This window comes from Hibiscus syriacus, unplaced genomic scaffold (genome assembly GCF_006381635.1).
Source record: "Hibiscus syriacus cultivar Baekdansim isolate YM2019G1 unplaced genomic scaffold, ASM638163v2 tig00112285_pilon, whole genome shotgun sequence".
Taxonomy (NCBI): Eukaryota; Viridiplantae; Streptophyta; class Magnoliopsida; order Malvales; family Malvaceae; genus Hibiscus; species Hibiscus syriacus.
In genome coordinates, this window is record NW_024063293.1 from 3,743,109 (window position 1) to 3,761,986 (window position 18,878).

Sequence of the window (18,878 nt, forward strand, 5' to 3'; positions counted from 1 at the left end):
AGCATCCAATCGCAGCAACATTTCACTTTCCATTATAACTGTAGACAAAAAAAATAATTAGCACAAAAAATAATTAATTAATAAATTTAAATAAATTATATAAATATAAATATTATTTAATAAAAAAATAATATTTTTATAATTATATTAATATAAAATATAATAACTATTTAAAAAATAATAACTGAAAAATAAATTTATTACCACTAATAAGAAATTTAAAACTCAAAGATTTGGAGAATTTGAGTTATATAAAAAATGAGAAGATGATTTTGGTGTGAAGAATGAGGGGGGTTGAGGGGGTTTATATAGGGGGAGGAGGAGGGGTAGTTGGGAAAAATCGGATGGGCATTTAAGACATTTAATGAAAAACGCATCCCCGGGGATGAGCCTTTCACACGTGGCATCCAACTCAGCGTAAAACCAGGTAAAGCGCGTCCCCGGGGATGCGCCTTTCGCCACCTCAGCCGAAATGGTGCCACTTCGGGAAATATAGAACAAACAGTGCTAAAAAGGGAGATATTCGGTTAAAGGGTGTCAGTTTGGTCAAATCGCCTGTAGATACTGTTGTTAGTTGGCAGATTTAATTATGACATGTCATGTAGGTCAGTCAGTGGTCATGTCAAGGGGCTGTAGCCATTCCGGGTCCGGAGAATGTGGAGCTCCAAAGGCTTCGAAGAACTTTGGAGACCTCAGGGCTCATTAGGTGGAGGATATGACAGCGGGGTTGTGATCTCCGGAGAAGATCTGGAGGTGGTACAACAATAGTATTCTTCTGGATTGAAAGCTATAAGCTTTAGATTATCCAAATTTAGAACTAAAATGGGTTTTATTTGTGATAGTTTTTAGTGGCTTCTCAATGCCACTTAGTAGTATTTGTTTCAAGTTCATTTGTTTTCTTTATTTTTCTTGTGATTTCAATGCCACTAAGTCAATGAATTCATGTCACATACAACTATGAAGGGTGTGTTGTAGTTAATCTGATGAGTTTACATGGTCTGGTGGCAAATGCCCTTTCGTTTCTACTGTAATTCAGATCAGATTTACCAGATTTTGTGTATTTCCGTATACGGTAGTCGCCCTTCTTTATCCGAGCCAAGCGAGAGTTTACTGCGGCGTTGTCACTTCTGTAAGGACGCAAGTTATGCCAACCGAAGCGTTTGCTGGTGCTCTGAAGTTTAGTGGATTGATATTTGTTACCTTTGGTGCTTGTCATTCATATGTTTGTAACTTTATCAGCCTCACTTCATGACTGCTCCTTGGATAAAGCTTTGTGGTTCGTAATGTTTTGCATAGTCACTCATATAATTATTAAACATAAAACGTTAGAACTTCATTGGCTTTGAATGTTTCTTGTATTCTCTTTGTCCTAATTGGTTATGGTACCGCCTGGCATTATTTGTTTTTTCATGATTTCTTGGCTGAACCTGCATCAAAACATAAAGAATCTATTTGTTTACGGGATCACTGTGTTGTATCGACCACTTCATCGACAACAACAACCGCGGTTCTTGATGTACAGAAGCTAAGATTACTGCCTTTTAAAGCTCATTCCAATTCGGTTGTGACAGATAGACCATGGACATATATAGGGGCAACTGGTTCACCCTCTGAGGTCAGTCTTGTTAGTTTCGAGGTTATGATGTTGATAATCGGATCGGAAAATCGTGGGGTGTTTACCGTTGCATTTCTAAAATAGACATATTTTCTTCGTTCCTCTAGTTCGTTATGCTAGGTGAACTTTATTCATCATCCATTTTATACGAATATCATGCTAGACTACGAGCCTGTAAAGTTCGAGTAAACTTCATATTATATATGAATATCGTGCATTTTAGTTACGAGTTAGACAATTCGTTATCTGTAGGCAAGCTTTGGGGCAACTTTAGCAACTGAAAATCTTCTTACGAGTGACGAGGCTGTAATTGCTGCTGCAGCTGCCAAAGCAGTGGCTCTTGCACGAGCAGCTGCTAAGGTTGCTAAGGATGTTGCCGTTATGGTTAAAAAATAGAAATGAAATCTTCAGGGTCATCTGCAACTGACAGTTTGATATCCAAGTGGGCTCTGTTTACCGAAGCAGAGATGGCCGGTATTGTTGGAGATTCTCCCTCAGAAGAACTTGAACTGGAAGAAGAAGAATTGGAGCAGAACTCCACAAAGGAATCTGATGAGCTAGAGTTCACGAGTGATGAACTTAAACTTCTTAAGGAACAATTATCCGGTAGTATAGCAGTGAGGTCAATGCACCAAACCGAACGAAAAGCTAAAGAACAAGAGCAGCATAAAAGGGTTCTGTCGACAACATGGTTTCTGTGAAGTCTGGTTCTACCAATAGAAAATTGTGTGGTGCATTACAAGATATAGACTACTCTGTGTTAGGAAATAAACCAAGTACAAGTAATTTCCCTATAACCAGATTAGTGAGAATGCAAAATAAAAGCGGAAAAATAATACCCGAAATTGATAATGGAGTTCAGCCAATTGTGCTTACATCTCCGGACTACTGCAGATCTTTTACTAAGAGAGAAAATTTATAGGTGTTTACAAAACACTCACTACTCACAAGAAAACTCTCTAGTATTGGGAGAAAGAAATGATTTTTGGGATGGTTTTGAAGCTAAATGAGCTAGGGTATTTATAGTTGAAACTTAAGGACTTAATCTTGTAAATACCCTAAAGCCTAGGTATTAATTGTGATTATCCCATTATCATTTTTCAACAAACATCTACCAAACTTTGAAAAACTATTTTTCAAAGAAACATTTACCAAACTTTGAAAACCATTTTCAAAGAAACATTTACCAAACTTTGAAAACCATTTTTTCAAAGTTGGTTACCAAACTTGAAAACCATTTTAATACTTTCAACAATCTCCCACTTGAAGACTGATTTTAATTTGTCTTCACACCTTGATCAATGCAACAGCTTTTCTAGTCTTGTTACTCTAGCATGCCAACTGAAGTTGAACACAACTTCAGTTTGTCTGTAGTCACCGTCTTTGTCAACATGTCTGCCGGATTTTGAGCTCCACTGATCTTTTCAAGTTTCAAAATCTCATCTTCAGAAGAGACCGGATAAAATGATATCGCAATTGTATGTGCTTTGTCCTGGAATGAAAAGACAGATTCTTTGCTAGATGTATAGCACTTTGACTGTCGCAATACAAGACATTGTTATCTTGTTTCTTGCCTAACTCTTCCAAGAAACTTTGGAGCCAAACCATCTCCTTGCTAGCTTCTGTAACAACGACATATTCTGCTTCAGTTGTGGAGAGAGCAACTATCTTCTGTAGTTGAGAAACCCAACTCACTGCGGTTCCTCCTAGAGTATAGACATACCCTGTAGTGCTTCTTTTGATGTCAACATTTCCAGCTAAGTCAGCATCTACATAGCCTGTCAGTATCGTATCTCCACCTTTGAAACAAAGTGCTTTGTTTGTGGTACCCCGTAGATATCTGAGGATCCATTTGACTGCTTCCCAGTGTACCTTGCCCGGATTATTCATGTACCTGCTAACAGGTCCCACTGCTTGAGCAATATCTGGTTTGGTATAAACCATGGCATACATCAGACTTCCAATTGTTGAGGCGTACGGCACCTTCACCATGTGTGCACGTTCTTCCTTCGTCTTTGGTGACTGTTCTTTGGAGAGTCTAAAATGAACACCTAAAGGTGTACTTACTGGTTTAGCATCTTGCATGTTGAACTTGGAGAGTACTTTGTTGATGTACTCAGCCTGTGATAATATCAAAGTCCCTGACATTGTGTCTCTCTTGATCCTCATCCCAAGAATCTGCTTTGCAGTGCCCAGATCCTTCATAGCAAACTGCTTTGACAAATTTTGCTTCAAGTTTATAATCTCTTGCATGTCTGAGCCTGCAACGAGCATGTCATCAACGTACAACAATAAAATAATGAAGCTATTGTTGAACCTCTTGATGTAGCAACAATGATCTGCTTGGCATATGGTAAAACCACTGCTACTCATGAAACTATCGAACTTCTTGTACCACTGTCTAGGAGCTTGTTTTAAACCATACAAGCTCTTCTTCAATATGCATACCAGGTTTTTCTTGTCTGCCTCTATGAAGCCTTCTGGCTTCCTCATATAGATTTCTTCCTATAAATCACCATGAAGGAAAGCTGTCTTTACATCTAACTGCTCAAGATGTAAATTCTCTGCAGCTACAATTTTTAACACCAGTCTGATTGTAGACAGTTTCACGACTGGAGAGAAAATTTCATTGTAGTCAATACCTTCTTTTTGCTTAAAACCTTGACAACCAATCTCGCTTTGTAGCGTTTTCTCCCATCGTGCTCTTCTTTGATCCTGTAAATCCACTTGTTGTGAAGCGCTTTCTTTCCTGGTGGTAATTCAGCTAATTCCCACGTCTGATTTGATAAAAGCGAGTCCATCTCATCTTTCATGGAAGACTCCCACTTGACTGAATCCTCCACTTGCATTGCTTCATCATAGCACTCTGGTTCACCATTGTCAGACAGCAACAAGTAATGCAAAGAATGAGAATATCGTTGGGTTGGTTTAGGAATTCTGGAGGAGCGTCTTAGTTCTGGTGTGCCTGGTTCTTCCTCTTGAACTGCTTCAGGACTGATCTGAACATCATTTCCAGAAATCTCCTCGAGCTCAGCAAATTCCTTTGTTTCGGCTTCGGTATTACTTGATTCTGCGGTTGTCCTGTCTTTGTACATCACATTTTCATTGAAAATGACGTCTCTGCTTCTAATGATCTTCCGATTTTCGTAGTCCCAAAACCAGTAACCAAACTCATCACCACCGTAACCAACAAATACTCATTTGTTGGACTTGGCATCAAGTTTACTTCTTTCAGCAGAGTTTATGTGTACATAAAAAATACAACCAAACACTCTTAAGTGTGAAAGGTTTATTTCTTTCTTGCTCCAAGCTTCCTCTGGTATTCCACCACCCAAAGGAACTGAGGGCCCACGGTTGATCAGGTAAGCTGCAGTGTTGATAGCTTCAGCCCATAGAAATTTGGGCAATCCGGCATGTATCCTCATGCTTCTGGCACGTTCATTCAGAGTTCTGTTCATGCGCTCTGCTACGCCATTCTGCTGCGGTGTTATGGGAACTGTTGTCTCCATCTTGATCCCATTGTTTGCGCAGAAATCTCTGAATCTACTATCTCTGTACTCTCCTCCATTTTCAGACCTCAACCGCTTGACTTTTAAACCAGACTCATTTTCCACCATGGCCTTCCATTTTCTGAAGGTATCGAAGACTTCTGATTTATTCTTCAGAAAATAAACCCACACATTCCTTGTTGAATCATCGATGAAGGTGACATAATATAGTGAGCCTGCAAGAGATGGAACTGGGGATGGTCCCCATACATCAGTATGAACCAATTCTAACCTTTCTGCCTTGGGTGTCTTGCCAATCTTTGCAAAACTGACTTTCTTTTGTTTTCCAAAGATGCAATCCTCGCATAGTCCGACATCTACATTCTTTAGATATGGCAGCTTCCCTTTTGACAGAAGTATCTTCATTTCTTTCTCGCTCATATGGCCAAGCCTTTGGTGCCATAGATTTGATTTTCCATCAACATCTGCTACTGCAATGATAATCTCTAAATTTGAGGTTACATAGAGACTACCAGTCTTCTTACCACGAGCAATGACGAGTGCTCATTTGGTAATCTTCCATTCACAGCCTGAAAAGGTTGTATTGTATCCTTCTCCATCAAGCTGTCCTACAGAAATCAAATTTCTTTTGAGACCAGAAATATGTCTCACTCCTGTCAGCTTCCAGGTGGTCTGGTTTGGCAGCTTTAGTCGGATGTCTCCTTTTCCAACGATCTTCAAGGTTTCATCATCAGCAAGATGAACCTTCCCAAAATCACCACTGACATAGTTCTCCATGATTTCTTGGCATGGCGTGGAGTGGAAAGATGCCCCTGAATCCAAAATCCATGATTCAATCGAACTGTTGACGCTTAAAATCATAGCATCACCTGTCTCCTCCGTCATGTTAGCAGATTCCTGTGCGCCGGTATTTTTCTTCGGTGCTCGGCAATCTCTTTTGAAGTGGCCCTTCTTGCCACAATTATAACAGGTAAAATCTTTATTTCCTGCTCTTGATTTTCCCCTTCTGGATTTCGATCTGCCACGATTTGAATTTCTTTCTGAAGTTCTCCCTCTGGACTCCGCGTGCAAGGTTGAGGAGGTTGATGCTTCACCCGATTCTCTCCGTCGAATTTCTTCGCTCAGTACCAGATCCCGAACATCGTCGAATTTTAATTTGTTGTTTCCCGACAAACTGTTGACTGCTGTAACAGTAGCATTCCAACTATCTGGTAAAGATGATAAGAGAATTAAAGCTCGAACTTCATCATCAAATTCAATTTCCACTGAACTCAACTGGGTTGTGATTGTGTTGAGTTCATTTAGGTGTTGTGCCACCGATGCCCCTTCCGTCATCCGCAAATTAAATTATCGCCTCATCAAATGAACTTTGTTTAAGGTTGATGGCTTCTCATACATACTGGAGAGAGCCGTCATAAAACCCGCCGTGGTCTTTTCATTTGCTATGTTGAAAGCAACATTGCGGGATAACGTCAGTCGGATAACTCCGAGGGCTTGTCTGTCGAGAAGAGCCCAGTCTTCATTCTTCATGCCCTCTGGTTGTTTTCCTGAGAGGGGTTGATATAGATTTTTCTGGTATAGAAAATCTTCAATTTGCATCTTCCAAAATCCAAAGTCCGCACCATCGAACTTTTCAATTTTCACCTTCCCTTCGTCTGCAGCCATCGCTCCCACTCGAATCTGGCTTCATTTGGATCGTTTCTGACAATTTCCGCGAAACGCCGTGTATTAGAACACCTCCGTCGACAAACTCGTATCGCCGACCGAATTCACTATTCACGAAATTCACTATTCATGTGAATAGTAAACCGAATAGTAACCCCGCAAAAATTGACAGAATTCACAACCAAAAGCTCTGATACCAGTTGTTGAGAAATAAACCAAGTACAAGTAATTTCCCTATAACCAGATTAGTTAGAATGCAAAATAAAAGCGGAAAAATAATACCCGAAATTGATAACGGAGTTCAGCCAATTGTGCTTACATCTCCGGACTGCTGCAGATCTTTTACTAAGAGAGAAAATTTACAAGTGTTTACAAAATACTCACTACTCACAAGAAAACTCTCTAGTATTGGGAGAATGAAATGATTTTTAGGATGGTTTTGAAGCTAAATGAGCTAGGGTATTTATAGTTGAAACTTAAGGACTTAATCTTGTAAATACCCTAAAGCCTAGGTATTAATTGTGATTATCCCATTATCATTTTTCAACAAACATCTACCAAACTTTGAAAAACTATTTTTCAAAGAAACATTTACCAAACTTTGAAAACCATTTTCAAAGAAACATTTACCAAACTTTGAAAACCATTTTTTCAAAATTGGTTACCAAACATAAAAACTATTTTAATACTTTCAACACTCTGATCCATTGCGCTACCTGAGAGGGACTACTAGTACTTCCAGGCTTCTCACTGCCAACGAAGAAATAAAATTGTCGGAAGGAATACAGGTATGATGAATCGACTGGCATATAGGTAAACTAGGACTCTTAGGGAGAACTTCAGGTAAAGCTAGTCTTATTTGTTTTGTACGTAAATTTGCCCTCTTATCGATGATTTCAGGACTTCCTGAAACTGGAAAGCCTCCAGGAGGAACTTGCAGAGCGATGTGGACGACCACCAACTTTACACAGTGGGCTGCTGCTGCTGGAGTTGACCGGAGGACCCTGAGGCAACGCTTAAATTACGGCACACTTTGCAAGGACAAAATGGTTAAAAGCAATATACGGCTCGTTATTTCGATTGCAAAAAATTATCAAGGAGCCGGAATGAATCTCCAAGATCTTGTCCAGGTATGTGCTTGTGATTTCTTTCGTGCATCTGAACAAGTTGGGCTCATGATTTTAGTGTCTAAATTTTGTACGGTTCACTCGCAGGAAGGATGTCGAGGCCTTACTTCGAAAGGATTCAAGTTCTCAACTTATGCCCATTGGTGGATTAAGCAAGCTGTACGGAAGTAACTCTCAGATCAGTCGAGAACAATTCGCTTGCCGGTAAGTTCTAGACTGTTCCGGTCCTAAATTCTCGCCCTTTTCTAGTGTCTACGATAAATAACGTACTACTGATTACCTTAATATGATTTACAGTTTCACATGGTTGAGGCAACATATAGAGTGAAGGAAGCACGAAAGCAGCTGTACAGTGAAAATGGAAGACAGCCTAACAATGAAGAAGTTGCACAGGCAACAGGGCTCTCCATGAAGAGGCTCACTGCTGTTCTACTCACACCGAAGGCTCCGAGATCGCTCAACCAGAAGTTTGGGATTAACCAAAATCTTAAACCATCGGTTCGTCTATGTCATATGCAGCAATTACCATTTCTTTTTCCCGTTATTAACCTGTCATCGTTACTGCATTCCAATTTATTGCCAATATCTGATGGAACTATGCTAAATCTTGTCCAAGAAGTAATTGCAGACCCCGAAGCAGATTCGACAGAAGATATCTTGCTGAAGGAGTTCATGAAGAAGGATCTGGAGAAGGTGTTGGACAGTTTGAGTCCAAGAGAGAGGCAGGTGATCTGATGGAGGTTTGGAATGGAAGACGGCAGGATGAAAACGTTGCAAGAAATCGGGGAGTCGATGGGTGTAAGCAGGGAAAGAATCCGGCAAATCGAGTTGTGCACCTTCCGGAAGTTGAAGAACAAAAGGAGAACAAAACATCTGCAGCAATATTTGTTATCATATGCATCATAGTTGGAGTTTTAGAATCAAATGGTTTTGTTTATAAGATACTCCATTTTCTTTCCATTAGCCAAAGGTTACACAGTCTTTCCTCTTAGGTTTACCTACAAATGGCTGTTCTGAGAAAACAAGAAATTTTTTTCAATGAAACATTCTACATTTTTTTTTCATGCATCAAACATACAATTCGGGCACCACGTACATGTTTTTTTCATTGCTGAGATTATAACAGAAAATTAAGTAGTCACTAATCATAATTAAATTGGATAATTTTGAATATGATATGAAAATACGAAACCTTTAAGATGGTTGGAGAGTGAAGACTGCTCAATCGAAGGGTTGAGAGTCATATAAGGTGATCGGGATCGAAAGAGAAGTAGGGAGGAGATATGTCACAAAAGATCATAATTGAGATGTAATAAAAATATAATTATAATGTAATAATCCTTAAATTTATAATCTTTAAAGATATTATTTAAATAAAAAACATGTTTTTCTTACTCTGATAAATTTTATAGTAAAGAATGAAGTTTTAGCGGAAACAATTAGAGAAGGCGGCAGAGGCCAGATATCCAAATAAGAAAACGTACTTTTCAAGACCATATTCTACAGAGAGAGAGATTAAAGAATCCGGGTTTCATTATCCAATTCGGGTCCATATTCGCCCAAAACGAAAAGGGTTAATTACCCCATTGATACATGAATTATATCCGATTCTCAGTTTCATACATAATATTTAAAAAATCTTGATTTCATATATGATATTTTTTCTGTTAACATGTTCACCCACTTCCGTCACGGAAAGTGACGTGGAACTCTACGAGAACGACAAGTGGCACATTAAAAATATGTTATTTATTTTTTAGGTAAATTACACCATTCATTGCTCAGCTATCTTCTCACTCTTATTTAGTCACTAAAGTTTAATTTTTTAATTTAATTAAATATATATAAGATTTCAGCAAACTATCATGGCTCAACTATCTTCTTTGTAGCAGGGTGATTATGGACGTCGTCAACGTTAAACAGGCTCGAATTGCCGAAGAAGCCAAAACTTGCGCCATCATGGCTCTTGAACGAGTCCCCGCCGATATCTAAGCTCAAGGCAATGTGGTGTGGATGAGTGACCCACAACTCATCAAGGAAATCAAGTAGGCTGTGACTATCCCCATCAATAGAGCTGGGTATATGGGCTAAGGCCCGCGGGCTACCCGTTTAACCCGCGACCCGTGCGGGCTTCGGGCCTCAAAAATTGAAGATCGTTTAAATTGCGGGCTTTTTAGCCCGGACCGTTAAACCCGCGAGTTTAATGGGTATAACCGCTGGCTACCCGTTAAACCCGCTAAAGCCCGCTTAATTTAAAATTTATAAAATTTTAGAGAAAATAAACTTAAAGAATTTTATAGAAAAAGAAAATAAATTACCTATAAATATGATGTTACTTATAACTATTGTAGTTCTTAAATTTATTAGACGTTTGTCATAATTTTACCGTTGCTTGATATTTTTTTCATTTAAATATATATCATTATCATTTTGGTATTTAAAGATTTTTTTATTTAATTTTGACTTTTATTTTTTTCATGAAGTATGTTATCCATTTTGTTCTTTACTTATAAAAAGTCACGTGATATTCTAATAATATATCACATGACACGTAATATTTGGATTAAAAATAAGAAAGAAAAGTAAAAGAAAAAATTGAAAACATACTTTTCAACTTTTAAAGACTTTTACAAAATAAATATATTTTAACAAATTAATGACTTATATTTTATCAATTTTTGTATTATTGTATCTTTCAAATTTACTCTTATACTGTAAGTATTTTATTTATATTTTCATATTATGTTTTAGTATTTCTCTAAAGTATCCATAAAATACAATTATTAGGAACACTTGACAACTTTCTTGTTAGATTTGTATAATGTTTGACTTTGTTGAATTTTTATGTTTGAATTTCTGCTTTCAGACACTTCTGTGTCTTCATATTATAGCCTTGAATAATCGTGTTTTATAAAAGTATAATGTGGTTATTGTTTTATTTGTTTTTCAATTTGGTGATATAAGTGAATATTATTTTTTAATTTGAGTTTAAGTAATTATATCATTATATATATATATGTATTAATGATTAAAAAATTAAAAAAATATTATTTTATAATCATTTCAGCTATTTAAAATAAAATTTAAATATTATTTATTATTTTGACGGTGTTACATTCCTTTTCAAGTTGTTCGATCATTTTTAAAGGTGTAGTAAGTTAAAACATTATTTTTTATTGCATTTAAAATTATTTTTATTAAACGGGCCGCGGGTAAGCCCGTTTAACCCGCGGGTTAAATGGACGGGCCGCGGGCCCTAAAATTCAAAACCGTTTATGAATGCGGGCTTTTTAGCCCGCTCCGTTTAAGCCTGCACCGTCAAAACCCGCGGGCTAAACGGGCGGGTAGCCCGTATACCCACCTCTACCCATCATGGCTAAAGTGTTGCGGAAGACGGCTATCGGATAGATCAAAATCGCAACTAATAATTTGAGAAAATAAAAATGAAGATAAAGAAGACACAAAATTTACGTGGAAAATCCCTAAATAATATAGGGTAAAAACCACGGGCAACGGTAGAAGAATTTCACTATGAGAAAATAGGAATTACAACTTCTCTCAATCGACCAAGGAGAAAATAATGATAATTCTCTCTTGATAAAAAGGAGAAAACAACTCTCAAGAAACTCTCTAAATTCTCTCTAGTATTGGAAGAAAGCTAGAATGCTTTGGGATGATTTTGAAGCTAATGAGCTAGGGTATTTATAGTTGAAACTTAAGAACTAATCTTATAAATACACTAAAGTCTAGGGACTAAAGTTTGTGATTTTATCATTTTTGTTTTCAACAAAAACTGCCGTAATAATTTTGTTTGACAATTGCACCATAATTTTTCAACAATTTGGCAGCAAACTTTGAATCAAATTCAGCCGCCCTATGCCGCCCCATTTAATGCTTTGACTTTTCAACAATCTCCCACTTGAAGATTTGATTTGAACAATCATATCTTCACACCATTCTTTCTACCTTGTACCTTCATGTTGCTTACGTTTCTGACAGGACACAGGAGGATCGACACCACATAAATTTATCATCGTTGATCGCTTTCGTCATGAAATCTGCTACGTTGTCTTTGGTATGCATCTTCTGCATATCTACTGTCCCTTCTTCCACCTTTTCACGAATGAAGTGGTACTGAACTCGTATGTGCTTTGTCCTTGAATGAAATGTTGGATTCCTTGCTAGATGCAAGGTGCTTTGACTGTCACAAAACAGAGAGACATACTCTTGATTGTGCCCAACCTCCTCCAATAGCATCTTCAACCAAATTGCTTCTTTACTGGCTTGTGTAGCTGCTACATATTCTGCTTCTGTTGTGGATGTAGCCACAACTGACTGCAATTTTGAAACCCAGCTAACAGCTCCACCAGCAACTTTGAACACATATCCTGTAGTAGATTTGCTTTTATCCAAATCCCCTGCATAGTCAGAATCAACATACCCATTGATAAGTAAGTTTGATCCTCCGTAACATAATGCAATATTTGAGGTCCCTTTGATGTATCTCAGGATCCTCTTTACTGTATTCCAATGCTCTTTTCCTAGATTCGCCATGTACCAACTAACCACTCCCACTGCTTGTGCAATGTCTGGTCTTGTGCATATCATAGCGAACATTAAACTTCCCACTGCTGATGCATGCGGTACTCGAGACATCTCCATCATCTCTTCTTCACTGCTAGGACTCATACTGGAGGATAATTTGAAGTTAATAGGAAGAGGGGTAGAAATTGGCTTACAATCTTGCATGTTGAATCGTGACAAGATCTTCTTCAAGTAATTCTTTTGTGAAAGCCAAATCTTCCTATTACTTCTGTCTCGGTGAATTTGCATCCCTAGAATCTTGTTTGCTGATCCCAAGTCCTTCATTTCAAATTCCCTAGCCAGTTGTGCCTTCAATTCTTCAATATGATCTTTGTTGGGTCCTGCAACCAACATGTCATCCACATACAACAGCAATATAACAAAATCGTTATCACCAGACCTCTTGAAATAAGCACAAGGGTCTGCATTAAGTCTGTTGTATCCAAGTCACATAATGAAGGAATCAAATCTCTTATACAACACCTCGGTGCCTGCTTTAGACCGTACAGAGATTTGTTCAACCTGCAAACCAAGTTCTTCTTTTCTTTTTCTTCAAAACCTTCAGGCTGGAGCATATAAATCTCTTCTTCAAGATTTCCATGAAGAAAAGCTGTTTTAACATCTAGTTGCTCTAGATGTAAGTTCAATGTAGCACACATTGCCAAAACTACTCGAACTGTTGTTAGTCGAACCACAGGAGAAAAAATTTCATTGAAATCAATACCTTCTTTTTGAGCATATCCTTTGATCACCAGTCTTGCACGATACCTCTCAACTTGATCATCACCATTTCGCTTGATTTTGAAGACCCATTTGTTACCAATTGGCTTCCTTCCTTGTGGTAGTGGCACAAGGTCCCATGTATTATTTTTATGAAGGGATTCGATTTCTTCTTGCATCGCCATCATCCACAGTGAAGCATCTGAGCTGTTTATTGCCTCCTGATATGTTGATGGCTCACCGTCCTCTGTTAAAAGGCAGTATGCAATATTACCTTCTATAACATAATCTGAGTGCCAATTGGGACGCCTTCTCACACGATCTGATTGACAAGTTGTTGGAGCTTCAGAACTCTCTGGTTCTTGTTCATCATGTGATGGTTATGCTTCAGAAGAATCTCCTTGTTCAACCTCATTTTCCACATGTATCTGTGTAGTCTCTGACTTTTCAGTGCTATCATTGTCTTCTTTTCTTTGTAGTTTATCTTCTACAAAGATAACATCCCTGCTGATGATCACTTTGCGGGCAGTGGGATCCCACAAGCGATACCCCTTGACTCTATCAACATATCCCAAGAATTTGCATTTCCTGGATTTTGGATCCAGCTTTGAGATTTCTTGGGAGTTGTACATCACGTACACAATACTTCCAAATACATGGAGGTTTGAATAATCAGCTGGTTTACCAGTCCACGTCTCCATTGGTGTCTTCAGCTCTATTGTAGTTGATGGAGCTCGATTCACCAAATAACAGGCGGTATTGACTGCTTCTGCCCAGAATGATTTTTCTAGGCCTGCATCCTTCAACATTGCTCTTGTTCTTTTTAACAAGGTTCTGTTCATCTGCTCTGTCACTCCATTTTGTTGAGGAGTGTTCGCCACTGTGAACTGTCTTTTGATGTCTTCTTTTCTACAAAAGTCATCAAATTCTTCGCTTGTGTATTCTCCTCCATTATCTGTTCTGAAACACTTGATCTTATTTCCAGAATCAAGTTCCACCCGCGCTTTGAAGTTTTTGATAGTGGAAAACATATCTGACTTCTTCTTAATAGGGTACACCCAACATCTCTTGGAGTAGTCATCAATAAATAAGACAAAGTATTTTGCTCCGCCTAGGGATGTAACTGGTGCTTGCCATACTTCAGAGTGAACCAATTCTAGAACACTTTTGCCTCTAGAATTTGATGTGTTGAATTTCAACCGGTGCTGCTTACTTGTTATGCAATGCTCACACAAAGGAAGTGATACCTTTGTTAAGCCTGGAAGTAGATTTTGCTCCACAAGGACTTTCATTCCTTGTTCTGACATGTGTCCAAGTTTCTGATACCATAGCATTGCCGAATCTAAACTACATGAGGTAACAGAGGCTTCTGCTTCTACCAAAGTCTCTCCCTTCAGCATGTACAAGTTTGCAGCTATTTTTTCGCCTTTCAGCACCACAAGCGCTCCACGGAACACCTTCATGATTCCTTTCTGTGTTTCAATCTTGCTTGGATTATTATCCAACAATCCGTAGGATAATAAATTTTTCTTCAGGCCTTTCACGTGTCGCACATCTCGAACAACTTTAATTGTTCCGTCATACATCTTCAATTTGATGGTTCCCACACCAACGATCTCTAAGGCATGATCATTGCAACTATAAACAGATCCTCCTGAGACAGGTTCATAATGATGGAACCATTCTCTTCTTGAGGTCATGTGATATGTTGCTCCCGAATCAATGAGCCATATATCTGCAAATCGTTTTCTTCCTTCCACGGTGGTTGACGCTTCACAGCATAGAGCATTTCCATCATCTGAAGTGTTTGCGGTATTGCCTTGTGGATTGGAGTTTTTATTTAGACTCCAACAATCCTTCTTCAAGTGACCATTCTTTCCACAGTTGTAACACTTTAAATTCTTCTTACTCCTCGACTTCGATCTACTATGTTTGTGACTGCTGCTTTGGCCACGTTCTGTTGATCTCCCTCTCATCGTTGTCAATGCTTCTGCTTGTTGTAGATTTACTTGTCTGTCTTCCTTGTTCTTGCACCGATTTTCTTCTTGTAGAACAGCAGCTGCAACGTCATCGAAGACTAGACTGGTGACATTACTATTTGTCAAGTTGATGATGAGTTGATCATACGATTCCGGTAGACTTTGAAGTAGAAGTTCAGCACGTTCTTGTTCTCCTATTTTACAGTTTAAGGATGTAAGTTGAGAAAATAAAGTGTTCAGCGTGTTTAAGTGCTCCGTCACTGAAGTAGATTCTGGCATCCGGAGAGTGTATAATTTCCTCTTAAGGAAAATTTTATTGTGCAGCGATGTGGCCTCATACAATTTGGTGAGATGATCTCATATCTCCTTAGCTGTCTTCTTCTCCTCGATGTTTGACAATACTTCATCTGTTAATGCTAGATGAAAGTTTACCATAGGATTCCCGTCCATTTCGATCCATTTGTTGTCATCTGTGAAATCCACCGACCTTTCACTGATAGCTGCTAGACAACCGTCTTTCCTTAGGATGACCTTCATCTTCAATTTCCACAATGAGAAATTTCTCCCATTGAATTTTTCAATATCAAATTTTGTTGTCATAGCTTCTTTTACGGATAGCTCCCACTATTTCACTATCGTGAATAGTTCTCTGGAACCTTCAAAGAATGGGTAATAACTTCTTATTTTCTTATGTTGGAGGATCCACCTTTTGGTGGCAACCACAAAGACAATAAGCAGATATTACACACTCTAATCTAGCTCTGATACCAATTATTGCGGAAGACGGCTATCGGATAGAGAAAAATCGTAACTGATAATTTGAGAAAATAAAAATGAAGATAAAGAAGACACAAAATTTACGTGGAAAACCCCTAAATAATATAGGGTAAAAACCACGGGCAACGGTAGAAGAATTTCACTATGAGAAAATAGGAATTACAACTTCTCTCAATCGACCAAGGAGAAAATAATGATAATTCTTTCTTGATAAAAAAGAGAAAACAACTCTTAAGAAACTCTCTAAATTCTCTCTAGTATTGGAAGAAAGCTAGAATGCTTTGGGATGATTTTGAAGCTAAATGAGCTATGGTATTTATAGTTGAAACTTAATAACTAATCTTATAAATACCCTAAAGTCTAGGGACTAAAGTTTATGATTTTATCATTTTTGTTTTTAACAAAAACTGCCGTAATAATTTTGTTTGACAATTGTACCATAATTTTTCAACAATTTGGCAGCAAACTTTGAATCAAATTCAGCCGCCCCATTTAATGCTTTGACTTTTCAACATAAAGCTCGTATCGGTTATTTTGTCGAGGCCCAAATCCCTAAAGCCATTGGCATCGATTATGTGGAAGAGAGCGAGGTTCTCACTCTTGTTGACGAAGAAAACCACATTAATAAACATAATGTTTGGATTACTTTCGTTTGTGGGTGTCAAAATTTGGGGGAAGCGCTTCGGAGAATTAGAGAATGAGCTACTATGATTCGGACCAAAGGTGAAGCCGGGACCGAGAATATCATCGAAGCCGTTAGGCACGTCAGATACATGATGGGTAATATCAAAGTTCTTAGGAACATGGATGAAGACGAGGTTTTTACATTTGCTAAGAAAATCCAATCTCCCTATGATTTGGTTATGCAGATGAAACAACTTGGGAGGTTGCCGATTGTGCAGTTTGTCACAAACGTGGCGATGCCGACTGATGCGGCGTTGATGATGCAATTGGGGTGTGATGGAGTGTTTGTGGGCTTTGTAAGTAGAGCTGGGTATATAGGCTAAGGCCCGCGGGCTACCCGTTTAACCCACGACCCGTGCGGGCTTCGGGACTCAAAAATTGAAGATCGTTTAAATTGCGGGCTTTTTAGCCCCGGCCGTTACCGCGGGTTTAATGGGTATAACCGCGGGCTACCCGTTAAACCCGCTAAAGCCTGCTTAATTTAAAATTTATAAAATTTTAGAGAAAATAAACTTAAAGAATTTTATAGAAAAAGAAAATAAATTACCTATAAATATGATATTACTTATAACTATTGTAGTTCTTAAATTTATTAGGGCGTTTGTCATAATTTTACCGTTGCTTGATATTTTTTTCATTTAAATATACATCATTATCATTTTGGTATTTAAAGATTTTTTAATTTAATTTTGACCTTTATTTTTTTCATGAAGTATGTTATCCATTTTGTTCTTTAATTATAAAAAATCACGTGATATTCTAATAATATATCACATGACACGTAATATTTGGATTAAAAATAAGAAATAAAAGTAAAAGAAAAAATTGAAAACATACTTTTCAACTTTTAAAGACTTTTACAAAATAAATATATTTTAACAAATTAATTACTTATATTTTATCAATTTTAGTATAACTATATCTTTCAAATTTACTCTTATACTGTAAGTATTTTATTTATATTTTCATATTATGTTTTAGTATTTCTCTAAAGTATCCATAAAATACAATTATTAGGAACACTTGACAACTTTCTTGTTAGATTTGTATAATGTTTGACTTTGTTGAATTTTTATGTTTGAATTTCTGCTTTCAGACACTTCTGTGTCTTCATATTATAGCCTTGAATAATCATGTTTTATAAAAGTATAATGTGGTTATTGTTTTATTTGTTTTTCAATTTGGTGATATAAGTGAATATTGTTTTTTTAATTTAAGTTTAAGTAATTATATCATTATATATATATATTAATGATTAAAAAATTAAAAAATATATTATTTTATAATCATTTCCGGCTATTTAAAATAAAATTTAAATATTATTTATTATTTTGACGGTGTTACATTCCTTTTCAAGTTGCTCGATCATTTTTAAATGTGTAGTAAGTTAAAACATTATTTTTTATTGCATTTAAACAATTTAAAATTATTTTTATTAAACGGGCCGCGGGTAAGCCCGTTTAGCCCGCGGGTTAAATGGACGGGCCGCGGGCCTTAAAATTCAAAACTATTTATGAATGCGGGCTTTTTAGCCCGCTCCGTTTAAGCCCGCATCGTCAAAACCCGCAGGCTAAACGGGCGGGTAGCCCGTATACCCACCTCTATCTGTAGGAATATTTAACTTTGAAATGTACCAATTTTTTATGATTATTAGATTTCCAATTCTTTATGATTATTAGATTTAGGGTTGGAGGAAAATGATGCGAAAAAACTTAACTTGCTAAATCCATTTAGGGAATTTTAAAGAAATTTGGTAGTTTGTGATTTGGGTTTGAGTACAAGATTTAGAGACTTTAATTGATTAATTTTAATTTTAATTTTATGTAATAACAATATTAAGAAAATATTACTAATAGATGTCATGTCATAAAAAATATTAATAAAATAATACCAACTGATGCCATGTTATAAAAATATTATTAAAATAAAATTAAGTTATTAAAATAAGAGTAATTCTATAGTTTAATAAAAAAATTTAAAAAAAAAAAAATTTTAGTGACTAAAATAAAAGTAAAAAGATAATTGAATAATGAATGATGTAATTTATTTAAAAAAATAAAAACATGTTTTTTAAGTACCACGTGTCATTTTATTAGTGGTTGTAAGGTTCACGTCACGATGGAAGTGGGTGAATCCGTTAACGACAAAAAATATAATGTATGAAATTAAAAAATTTTAAACATTATGTATAAAATTGAGAATCAAATATAGTTTATGT

General features: G+C 37.0%; 2 pseudogenes; both read left to right on the plus strand.

Annotated features, from left to right (window-relative positions):
* Positions 1-654: 654 nt before the first annotated feature.
* On the plus strand, positions 655-8,989 carry LOC120177317 (annotated as a pseudogene).
* Positions 8,990-9,588: 599 nt separating this feature from the next.
* Positions 9,589-16,983, plus strand: LOC120177318 (annotated as a pseudogene).
* The last annotated feature ends 1,895 nt before the right edge of the window (positions 16,984-18,878 follow it).